The sequence below is a fragment of the Neomonachus schauinslandi genome, chromosome 2, assembly GCF_002201575.2.
Source record: "Neomonachus schauinslandi chromosome 2, ASM220157v2, whole genome shotgun sequence".
Taxonomy (NCBI): domain Eukaryota; kingdom Metazoa; phylum Chordata; class Mammalia; order Carnivora; family Phocidae; genus Neomonachus; species Neomonachus schauinslandi.
The window spans coordinates 197,558,289-197,568,583 of NC_058404.1; positions in this window are offsets into that span (position 1 = coordinate 197,558,289).

Below are 10,295 nucleotides of genomic sequence, written 5' to 3' on the forward strand. Positions count from 1 at the left end.
AAGTCCGGACATCAGGCAGAGACAGAGGCCCATGGCCAGCCAAGACTCCAGTGGCTGCTGGTGTGCACTTCCCAGGAACCACACAGATGTGGACACGAGGGAGCAAAAGTCTTCAGAAGAGAGTGGGAAGTTATTGCTCTGTTAACCTTCCTCGGGATCCGATCTGTAGACCCTGGACCCTGTAAGGCCTGGACCACTATATCACTATATCACATGCTCAGCGTTCTCCTCCCTGGACAGTGGTGACTGTGAGTGTTTTAATACCCAAGGAATTTTTGTAGGGTACATAGGGACATTTATCAGATCTCTGAATTATTTCTAGTTTAAAAAAAAAAAGTCCAGGAAGCAGTTAGCAGAGGACAAGTAATGTGAAAAGCAAATGAACAAACGAAAAGTACATGAGATTTGGAAACTGAAAGACTAGAGTTGTTTGAATTCCAACTATCCTACTTACTAGCTGTGTGATTTGGGGCAAGTTACTTCACTTCTCTGAGCCTTGTCTGAAAAATGGAGGAACACCACAGCTATTCACACTGCTGATTCTGGAGCAGGGATTTCCCCCTAAGTCCCCTTGACACCTGCCCCTGGAGCCAATATTAGTCATCTGGTTGTTGGGCAACAGTCACCAGTCTACACTTTTTTCATTTGGTTGGAGCTGGTCTATCAATGTTTCTGAACTGAGGACATTGGCTCTTTCGCAAGTGTCCATGGGGTGCAGTGACTGGGTGAGGGGTCTGTTCTACAAACTTGTACCTCACCTCAGAGGGGAGCTAGAAATTAGAATGCTACCAGACCTCTCTCCACCTCTCTCTGCCTCTCTCTCCCTTGATATAATTATCTCTGCAAACCAGCTTTCTCTGTTTCTTCACTCATGTGGCTGAACATGGGTCTCCCCCGCCCTCAGCTGAATTTGTATGTCATGCTGCTAGTCATAGCTGAATCAATCCCAAGGCCAAATTCCGAGCATGCAGACAAAAATCAGTCCAGCTTGGGACACACATCTACCTGTGATCCAGTCATCTATGGCTCAGCATCCAAAGTCACATGGTTCACACATGACTATCAGGACACCCTCTGTTGGTTGGAGGCTATGGGGGGTATAACAGGTTCCTGTGGCTACTGTAACAAATTACCAAACTTACTTGCTTAAAACAATGCAAATTTTGCTGGGTTACAGTTCTAGAGGTCACAATTCCAAAACGGGTCTCACTGGGCTAAAATTGGACATCTTTGGGGGACCATTATCCTGCCCACCGCAGGGTGTAGCTCCGACAGAAAGGTAGGATGATGATGAACTGGGCAGATGCCCCTTACTGTCTTCCTAGCTGAACAGAGAGACCCACCTGCTCTTTTCCATTCCTCAAACAACATTTCTAGGTCTGTTCCTTATAACCCTCCCAGGCTCTACAGCAATACGGAAAACAGAACTGCCGCCCTTAAAGGATAGACTCTTGTAGGAGGCTTTCAGATATCCTAAGGACAAGGTAAAGTTCCTCTTTACCTTGCCCAGGGAAATCTTCTAGCCCTTTCTAGCTCTTTCTGCCAAACCCATTGCAGGACTCGACTTGCAACAAGGTAACCAACAGTTGTCAGTGTTCAAGTCTGCTCTGTCCTCACCCCACAGGTTTGGAAGTTGGTGCCACTTCTTCCCTACCCGCACTTCATCCACCCCAGGAGTTTCATAAATCACCTCATAAAAACCCATTTACTGGCTTCCCCAACATAATGGCAAAAATAAACTGCTCGATGCACACTTGGAAATCCCTCCAGAACATGTACACGTCGTTTTGTTGGCATGGCGTCTTGGTTTCCAACCTGAATTTCTACCATCTTTGCTTTTCTGACAGTATCTTCTGTAATTAAGAAGGCCAAATCCTCTACTTTTTATTGAGTTGGACAGCAAATCACAGAATAAATGCTTTCGCTTGAACTTTAAAAGGATTTAATAGGAAAATATTTTTCCTACATCCTGTTTCAAGGGGAGAATGTGATTTTAGGGGGACATTTTATAGTTCACAACAGGATATTGAAGGGCATTTGGTTTTGCTTAGTTTATTATGACTGTGTTTCTCCAGCATGAAGTGGTGTTTTTGTGATTATTTAGATAAGTCTGATTAAGGTAGGTTGATAGCCATAGAATTATGGAAATTTAGGACTGGAAAGGGCCTCAAATATTATCCAGGCCAACTCTCCTCATATTTCAGATGAGAAAACAAGTGACTTGTCCAAGATCACACATTGAGTTGGTGGGGAAAATGAGATTATATTCTTTATCTTCCAACTATCCCATGACCCCAAACCAATTTTGTTGTGAGAATAGGGGTGGAGGAAGGGGAATGGCATTTATACAAAGGGATACGTATGAATCTGTAAGTACTTCTGAATTTGAGAATTGGGATAATTAGTAGTGTGGATTTGTGTATGTTTTATCCATCTATCCACCCATTCATTCAGCCATATGCCAAACAAATTTTGATTGTCTACTCAATAAATGGCACTGTGTTTAGTGCTGAAAATATACAAACAAAGCTGCGGTCCCCACCCAGGAACAGGTCAAAGCCCAATGGGGCAGACACATCTTCACACTCATAATTATGATCAAACATAGTAAGTGCAATGATGCAGTTTGTTGTTTTTAAATGACATTGCTGAAGAATGAAATATTTAAAACTTTATGTATTACTAGCCTACTCTCTGGGGACAAGAAAAGATCAGCATGAATTAGGCTCTGAGTCACACAGCCCCAGGTTCGAATCCCAGTCACTTATTAGTAGTGAGATCTTTAGAAGGTATTTCTACATCTATGAATCAAAGATAAAAATAGCCACCCAACAGAGTTGTTGTAAATGAGATGATCTATATTAAATGTGTTAACCGAGCATCTGGTGCAGAGCTAGTAATGAAAATAGAGCCATTGTAGCAATGAGGATACTGAGGTTGATGATAGATTAAACTTCACAGCTGGTGGTGCTGGGATAGCCGTAGGTGGTAGAACGTCTTCAAATATTGGCAGGAGCCTTGCTTTACTTTTGGGTCTCTGCATCACCCACTGAATGTGTGCTGTTCAAGAATGAAAGCTGAGACAGTACCTTCGATCAGTGTTGGAATTAAAGGAAACACTTAGAAAATAATTGGCTACCATGGTCTCAGAGAATGTTTCTGGGAGCTGGAGTATTTACTCTGGAGAAGAGAAGAAGATTTAGGGGGAGGGTTGAAATAAAGTCCTCAAGTGTATGAACCAGTGGATGGAGAGCAGCTGTTCCCTATTTCTGTTTTGGACAGAAGGAGAGGAAATGAGCTTACATTGAAGCATGAGGGATTTAGGCTAAACCTTAAGAAGAATTTCCTGGATGTGGGTGTTACTGGACTTTGGAATGAGTTACTAAGGTGTTTAAAATCAAGACACTGTCTCTTCTGGCCACAGATCTTTGAGTGTGGGAGCATTGGCTGCATGGAGGGGTGGCTACATGCTCAAGCTCCTTCCAAACTGGAGAGTCCATGACACCAACACAATCTGCCAACACAAGAACACGAGTCTCAGCCAACCCCGAACCACAATCCTAGACTTTGGTCTATCATAAGAAACGATGGTGATACTAGCTGGATGATTACCTCCAGCAATCTGCAGTTTGACATTCCACAAATACCACAATTGCTTATGTAGGCTACTCCGGTGACCAAGCACCTCCCCTCTCTGAAAATTTATTAAGAAATTCTCTGTAGGGCTTCTTTCACCAAAAGTGCATTTAATAAAGCTTGGAATTTCCTCACAACACATTTATTCTTGTTGATATATTTTTAGGTCTCCATTATTACTTGTCTTCACCTTTCTTTGCTGTGTAGACACAAGGAAGGCCAGCGTAGCAGGATTCCAAAAGTTATCAATAACCAGGAATTGGCCGCACTGCTGGAGTTCTACCCAACTCTCCCGAGAAAGCCAAGCTTGTCGCAGTTAATTTAGGAATCCTTTAAGCCAGTCACTGGTTTTAATAATTGTTCATTACAAGGGCAGGCAAATTATAGCTGTAAGTTCAAACTTGAACATGCAAGTCTCATTGTGAGCATCAGTGGGAATAGTTTTGAGTTTTTCCCCCCAAAAGTAGCCTGTGGTGGGTTAGGTTTGTTTTTTTTAAAAATAGATTTAAAGTTGAGTGGCTGTAACTTACACAAGGTTTTTAACAAAGAACCTGTATATCAATCATTTAGCGGCTACCAAATATGCCCCCAAAGACCCCAAAGTGTTTCACTGGAAATGTCAAGTATATTATCACAATCCATTAATTTAACTTATGAGAACCCTAATTGTAACCAAAGGACTTTCATATGTCGGATGCCTCCTGTGGACCCAGAGGACACTGTTGGGGATTGCGAATGAGCCCAGTCCAGCACTCCATCCCCTGTTATAGAAGAAGGAGTCATGATTTCCATAACTGAACATACTTTTATCCAGTTAATCCCCCACAGAGTCCAGAAAAATGTGCAAGTAGTCCTTTACTTCAGGTTCTTCCCCACACAGGAAGGGAGGAGAAGCAGGGACAGCGGCTTCACCTAACATCATCCCAGAGCGCAGGTCCTTAGCCCTCCCTTCCCTGGGCTCCCACTGTGGTTGCCCCCTTGGTCTGCAGAGAGACCTCCTCCCCTCAGACCTTCCTTCAGTCCTTCCCTCCCCACTCCTTGGTCTGGCAAATCCCTAGAGGTCCCTTGGAGCCCTACCCTTTCTTGGGTTGTCATTCATATTGGCTCCTGTTGCTGATGCTAGATCTAAGGGGGGGGGGGGTAACTGTTGATTGTGTAAATGAGTCAGACCTTGCGTTCCTGCTTCAGGTGTAAGCTCCGCTCCTTTTTTTTTCTTTTTTAAGATTTATTTATTTATTTTTTAGAGAGAGAGAGCACAGGGGAGTGGGGGGGCGGGGGGGGGGGGGGGGGGCAGGGGCAGAGGAAGAGGGCAGAAGAGTCTCCTGGAGCTCGATGCGGGGCTCAATCCCAGGACCCTGAGATCAGGACCTGAGCTGAAACCAAGAGTCGGACGCCCAACCAACTGCACCACCCAGGCGCCCCTCTGATGCCTCTTCGGTGTCATTTCTTTCTCCTCCTCCGCATTGAGTTGTAGTCCCTTTACTTGTCTTAGCCTTGGGGAGTATAGGTTCCGGGAAATGGAGGATAGGGAGCGGAGGGAACATTCATTCCCCACAAGTCAATAAGCTGAATTTTCTGGCTTGAGTGACTAATTGACATGACTAGAGACAGAGGGTGACAATGATAACAATAGCAAGTCCTTACGTAGCACTTACTGGCTTCCTTACTTACAAATGCTATTTTAAGTGCTCTAGGAACAGTAAATCACACCATCCTATGAGGTATGTAATCTTATCATTCCCGTGTTATGGGTATGAGAAATCAAGGTACAGAATGGTTAAGACACTTGCCTAAGGTCACACAGCTAGCAAGTAGTTGAGCAAGAGTGGAACCCAGTCAGCCCAACTCCACTCTCTGAAATGCCTCCCATGGAAAGAGCCGACATGCCAAGGGCATCTATGGGCCAGCCAGCTGGAAATGTAGAGCAGCTGTAGGAAGTCTGGTTTTGATGCCAGAGGTGGACCCAGAGGCAGATTTGGGGGGCCACCTCCCCCCTTGGGCTCCTGACCTGGCTAGGCCTCCCCACCAGGCTGCTCCTCTAAGTCTACCTTAGTGGCTAGATCAACATCCTCTCCTTTTCTCCATTTCAGTCACTCTCGCCCATGCACCCTCCTTTTTAGCCACCAAATGCCACCCTGGCATCTCCAGGCTCAGTTTGCACTTTCTGCCATTGGAGTTACTCTGGCGCCCAAAGTCCTGCCTCACCATTGTTCTGTTGCCTGCCCATCAGACTTCTGGCTGGCCATCAGCATCCTAGAGCTCACACGTATATACAGCATCCTGAAGAGGGATTTGGTGTAGAGTAAAAAAGCAGATGTGGTTACAGTGGAAGGAGCATCTTCACCAGGTTCATCCCTGCTCCTGCTCCTGAAGCAGGAAAATGCGATAGCCCCATATAAATTATGTATAATTTACATAAGATAGTTTCCAAATTTATTAAGGGAGCAGATGCAAAAGGAAACCCACAATTAAGGAGTTTTTGCACGCATTCAGTATCTTTCCACTGGCTCAAGTATCATCTTCCCGCATTAATGAGGTCTGAGCAAAAACTGTAGTGCAGAAGTATACTCCACTCTCAAGACTTCGGGGCATGTATCATCCTGTGTGGGGGTTGGGGGCAGCGGGGGTGGAATTGGCAGTTAGAGCCCAATCTGGTTTTTTTTTTTTTTAAGACATATTTTCTTTTTTTTTTTTTTTTTTTTAAGATTTTATTATTTATTTGAGAGAGAGAGAATGAGAGACAGAGAGCATGAGAGGGAAGAGGATCAGAGGGAGAAGCAGACCCCCTGCTGAGCAGGGAACCCGATGTGGGACTCGATCCCAGGACTCCAGGATCATGACCTGAGCCGAAGGCAGTCGCTTAACCAAGTGAGCCACCCAGGCACCCCGAGCCCAATCTGTTTTGTTAGGAAGTGTTGCCAGACTGAAACTGTCAGGCTGATACTGTAGGTATGGATAAGAGGAGGACACGACGTTTGTACACTATGAGCTCTCCACCCACTGATTTTATTGCCCGTCATTCATCTATCACTTAGCTAATTCTCTATCCACCCGTCTATTTTAATACTTATATCCTACCCTGTTTGCAAAAGCATTTGCAAAAGGTAGCCAGAGATCTGGAGGCAAGAACAACTAAGGGAAGAACTGGTTGGGCCGGCAGCAGGAAATGCCCAAGATGAGCTTCACTAGGACCAGAGGCCGCTGTCCCCTGTAGCTGGTGACGAAGACTGAGCACTGGCTTTGGTTTGGCATCCTGACTCAAACAGTGACCCCCACCAACTTGTTCCTTCATCTTATTTCTTTGTCTTTAAGATCAGAATCACACTTATACCCCTGGGGTGTTAGTAGATGAAGAAGTACTGTGAATAATGTGCTCATTACGTGACGTCTGTCATTGAGGCAGACAGTAACCGTCTTATTCATTCTCTGTTTACTGAGTATTTACTACATGCCAGGCTCTACTCCAGGAACTATGATGGAGAGTAGGATAGCCCTGCCCTCACTGAAGTTTCTTCAAGTACTTATGAGCCTGTTCCTTGATAAAAATGCTTACACCAAGTACAATATCAATATACAGTTTTTCTAAGCCTTGGAAACGAAAGCAAGTAAAAGAAAAGGCGTCAAGACCCAGATGCTCATGTGGGACTTCATCACACACACACACAAATAACAAGAGGTTTTGCTGTTTGTTGTTTGTTTTTTAGGAAATCTATAGCTGTTTACAGAAAAGAAAAAGTAAATAGGACCTGATGTTTCAGCTTCAGGCATAATATCCCAGACATTTCTGAAACCCACAAGGATAGTTTTTACTTCTCCAGAATGTCCCTCCTCCCATTCCCGTCTGTCTTCCTTTTTCCTCCAGTGGAATAATATACACAAATCCTACCTAAGAATATTGTATGAAATACATGCCAGCATAGAAAACACAGCCCCAACCAAGCCTAAAGAGCACAGGATTCATTCATTCATTCATTCATTCATTCATTCATTCATTCGACAAATGTGTATTGAGAAGTACTATTCAACAAGTACCCTGTAAGTGTTAGGGACAAAATGGTACAGAAGGAATGGACACAGGCGTCAGGAAGAGAGACAGTAAACATGTTTGGGGTAGAACCATGACCGCTCTGAAGAAGTGATGAGCAGAGGCAGGTGGTGAGGCTTCTCCTTAGGTGGAGGGAGAGGGAAACATGGCTTCAGGAGATAATTAGCCTTGCATGGGCTACTCTTTTTCTTTTCCTTCTCTCCTTCCTTCTTCTTTCTGCCCATTCTCCCTCCCTTCTCTTTGGAAATCAGTAATAAAAGAGAAATAAATGTCTAAGAGGCAGATATGGTGAGAATAAAATAGAATAAAATTCTCGGGACTTAGAATTTAGCATCTATTCCCAAGCCCTCATTGGGTGCTTGGGTCTCTCCTAGAAAATCTCCAGCAAGGGACTGTCAGTGTTAGATGCAAATACTCCCGTGGATGAGGAGCTCTCTTCTTTCTGGAAAAGCCCTTTACCTTGGGGGTTGCTCCAATGTGTTCATTCAGCAAATATTTACAGAACCTCCAATGTGTCCCTGGTTCTGTACCAGGCACCAGGAATACACAGATGAATCAGACCTGCTCACTGCTCTCTGGCTGCTGCCAGGCTTCTTCCTTCTTTTTTTTTTAAGATTTTAATTTATTTGGGAGAGAGAGAGAGCACTAGCTGGGGAAGGGGCAGAGGGAGAAGCAGACTCCCTGCCGAGCAGGGAGCCCAACGTGGGGCTCGATCCCAGGCCCCTGGGATCATGACCCGAGCTAAAGGCAGACGCTTTACCGACTGAGCCACCCAGGCGCCCCACCTCCTTGCTTTGTTAAGGCCACCCCCTCTGCCCTGCTTTTCCCCTGTTCCCTCTCCTGTTGCGTAGCTTTTTGTTTGGTCCCTGTGTGTCCATGTTTCTTCACAGAACTGAGCCCCGACTTCAGGTGTGGTCTGGCTCATGCGCCTCTCGGGTCTCCCATGCTAAAGACCGTTCTTGTATTAAAGTGGCTCAGAAGCTCGTTAATGTTTTTGGCAGCTAGGCCCTACTCCTGACGCACAGGAGCTGGTGGCCACAGGTGCCAGGTCTTCATGCCATGTGCTGCAGCTAAGCCTCGACTCCCCCATCACCTCCCTGTGTGGGGCAGTTTTGGACCAATGTTCAGCAACCGACACCTGCCCTTATTAAACTTGGTCTTATTACATTAGTCCCCTTGTTCTAGCTCCTTGAACTTTTGAATCTTGTTTCTGTTACCCAAGAAGACCTCAAAAGCTCTGCATCTCCTATTAAAATGTGTGTGTTTGTGTGTGTGTGTGTGTGTGCATGCACACACCTGTGTACGGCTCTGAGCAGCCCACCCATAGGATTCGGAACACTCCTCCATGAATACAGTTCATTCAGACCCAAATTTATTCACTCTGCAACTTTATTCAACATCCCCTAATAAAACTTTCATTCTTTGAGAATTTTTTGCCTAGGTGTTAGAAAGAAAGTGGAAGCAAATTAATCCACACTAGGGAGTGAATGATTGATAGTATTCACCCTTTTAACTATCCCTGGGGTGTCTCCTTGTTAACACAGGTGAAAACCTTATTGGTGAAATAGCACACGGTAATATCAGGAGTAAGTGGAGATTTATTTTAAAATATATCATTCAGCTAACTGTGACAAAGAGACCTTTCAATGCAACACCTAGCCCTCTCTGTTGAAGCTGCTAGAGGAGGAGGCTGGCTACCCTCAGGATCTAGAAATATTCAGAGAATCCTCAGTGTGCATTCTTCTCATCCCAGTTATCCACCTGTAAACTGCATTGAGCTCAGAAATGCAGTGGTGAAATTGGGTGATGGGCATTAAGCAGGGCACTTGATGTAATGAGCACTGGGTATTATATGCAGCTGAGGAATCACTAAATTCTACCCGTGAAACTAATACTACACTGCATGTGAACTAACTTGAATTTAAATAAAGTCTTGAAAGAAAAAAAAGAGAAGAAATGAAGTGGTGACTTCAGAACCCCAAGACCCTCAGATCTTTCTCCAGCTTCAACTCACACCTATCTCCCTTGTTATTGGAGGGAGATGGTGGACTTGGGTTCAAAACTGTTTCTCAAGGCACTTTCTTGTCCAGACCATACACAGGTAGAGTAAAACTTCATGTTCTCCCGTGTTGGGGTGAGAGCAAATGGACTAGGCTTTGTGCCTCAGGAGTCTCGGTAGAATTGGGTAGTAGAGCTTTAGCAGACCAGGCCTTTGGGAAAATTCTAATGTGGTAACAGTACCACTTTCTCATGGGATTGTTACAGAGATTAAGCTGCCTAATGGCTGTAAAATGCCTAGCACAGTTCCAGGCTTTTGGTAAGTATCTATACCCATTTATTAGCTAACAAAGCTAATACAGAACACAATGCTTAACACAAAAACCTCCTATGGTAGCTTAAACAGAGAGGGGGGTTATTTTCCTCATATGGTAAGATGTCTGAGTAGTTGCAGGCATTGGTTCAGCGGCTCAAAGATGATGGGGCCAATGTCTCTGAAATGTTTTAGCCATTCCCTCGTGGTTGCAAGGGGGCTGCTGTAACTCCAGCAGTTGCATCCTTGTTCAAGCCAGGAAACCACATCTAATCTCTTTTGTTGGGAAAGAGAAAGCCTCCC